Consider the following 2,283-nt stretch of genomic DNA (forward strand, 5'->3'; position numbering starts at 1 on the left):
CTAACTCTATAAATATAACGATTGTTCTCTTTTACAGGTGATTGCACATAAGCTGAAGTTAAACCAAATTGAGAGCAAAAGAGCTAGGCGATTGTTGCAAGCAATTTGTGTGTGATACAAGTGTGCAAATCTGAAGCTACAACACTAAGTGTGAAGACCAATTCCATTGTGTCTTTCTTTATTTCTAGTTCAATTGTAGTAGGTGTTTTAACATTGTACTTTTCCAGCTTTCTTAGAAGCAACTGTATTAGGTGCTTTGAGTATTCAAGTTAGAGTTAACTTGGAAGTGTCGCAACAGTTGAGGCTGTGTGCTACACTGGGATTAGAGTTAATCCTTAGGTTTACAAAGAGTTTTGTAAATGCTGTTTTTGGCTCATTGAAGTTTAGTGGAAGTTTGGGAAAATCCTACTGAGTAGTAGGTCGTGGTTTTTTCACCTTTTGAGCCAGGTGTTTTCCACGTAAAAATCTCTGTGTTCTTTATTTTTGTATTTTAATTCCGCAAACAGTAAAAGTTAGAACACCTAGAAGAACCAGGTTTTTCTAGTGCGAAAATTAGGTACCACACAAATCACCCCCCCTCTTGTGTGGTATTGACGTCTAAAACATCAATTGGTATCAAAGCGGGTTATCCTTGAATAGGCTAACACCTTAGGAGAAGATCAAAAATGAGTGCACCACCTGGGAACTGGGAAGGGCAATCTACTGGCAGACCTCCACTATGAGAGATCATATCATAGGGGAAGACTATGAACTTTGGGATATAATTACTGATGGTCCCCTAGCTACCACTAAGAAGAATGCAGAAGGAATTGATGTGCCAAAAACAAGGGCTGATTGTACTGCTGAGGATCTAAAGAAAGGGGAGAAAAATGCTAAAGCCAAGAAGTGGCTAGTGTGTGGTCTAGGACCAGATGAGTACAGCAGGATTCAAAGCTGTACAACTGCTAAGGAAATATGGGACACTCTACAAGTGGCTCATGAAGGAACACCTCAAGTGAAAAGGTCAAGAGGAACTCTTCTGTATTCTCAATATGAGAATTTCACTATGAAGGAAGGAGAAACTATCCAGGAGATGTATACTAGATTCACTACTTTGACTAATGAGCTTAAATCTCTTGGAAGGACCATCCTTGAGGAAGACAAGGTTGAAAAGATTCTGACAAGAGTTCTGCCAGTCACTTGGGAAAGCAAGATCACTGCCATTCAGGAATCCAAGAATATTGCTACCCTTAGGCTGGATGAACTAATTGGGAACTTAACTGCCTATGAAATGAGGAGACAAACAATAAGATGGATACCCCCAAAAAGGAGAGAAGTTTAGCTCTCAGAATCACTGAAGGTGAAGATTTGGAAGATGATGAAGTGGCCATGATCACTAGGATTTCAAGAAGTATCTGATGAGAGGAAAGGGTGCTTCAAGAAGTACAAACTTCAACAAAACAAGAGCTCCGGAGAAACAAATCAATGAAGGCTGCTATAAGTGTGGTAAGACTGATCATATGATCAAAAACTGTCCTCAATGGGAGATTGAGTGGAAGAAAGAAAGAGCTGAAAGAAGAAACAGGAAGAAGGAACAGGTTCAACCAAAAAGAAACAAAGGTTCAACTAAGGCTATGGTTGCTGCTTGGGGAGAAACATCAGATGAGGACTCTGAAGATGAAGCTGAGGAGGATCAAGCTCTAATGGCCATTGGAGAATCAGAGGATGAACAAGAGGTAAGTATTCTTCATCTCAAAGACAAGATCAAATTCTTGTCTAAAGAAGGCTAGCTGAACTGTTAACAAACTTCATTGATGAGTCTGAGATAATTAATAATGAAAAGGAAGTTCTGTCTAGGGAATGTGTGATTTTAAAAGCTAAATGTAAAAGTCTAGAGTCTAGGTCAAATGAGAGTGATAAAAAAAAAGCTGAGTTGAAGAACCAGGTTCTTGAACTTGACAACAGTGTCCTAGAACTTAGATCTGAAAATCTGAAACTGAAATTAGGAACAGGAAAGAAGATAGCTGATCACACATATCTTACTCTAGAAGAAAATTTAGGAAAAATGAAGGATGAATTATATAAGAAAGATGAATTCATCAAAATCTTAAAAGAAGATCTAGGAAAGGTAAACATGAACTAGACAGAACTTGCAAGTGGAACAAAGCATCTGATGCTCTCTCTTGGTTGCAGGAGCATCATAGCAGTAACAAAAGAGGACTTGGCTATGGAACTCAAGCTCCTAAATGGGATCCAAAAAGCAAGTACCTCACTCTTCCTGAAAATAAAAATCTGCACACACTG

This window comes from Nicotiana attenuata, unplaced genomic scaffold, assembly GCF_001879085.1.
Source record: "Nicotiana attenuata strain UT unplaced genomic scaffold, NIATTr2, whole genome shotgun sequence".
Taxonomy (NCBI): Eukaryota; Viridiplantae; Streptophyta; class Magnoliopsida; order Solanales; family Solanaceae; genus Nicotiana; species Nicotiana attenuata.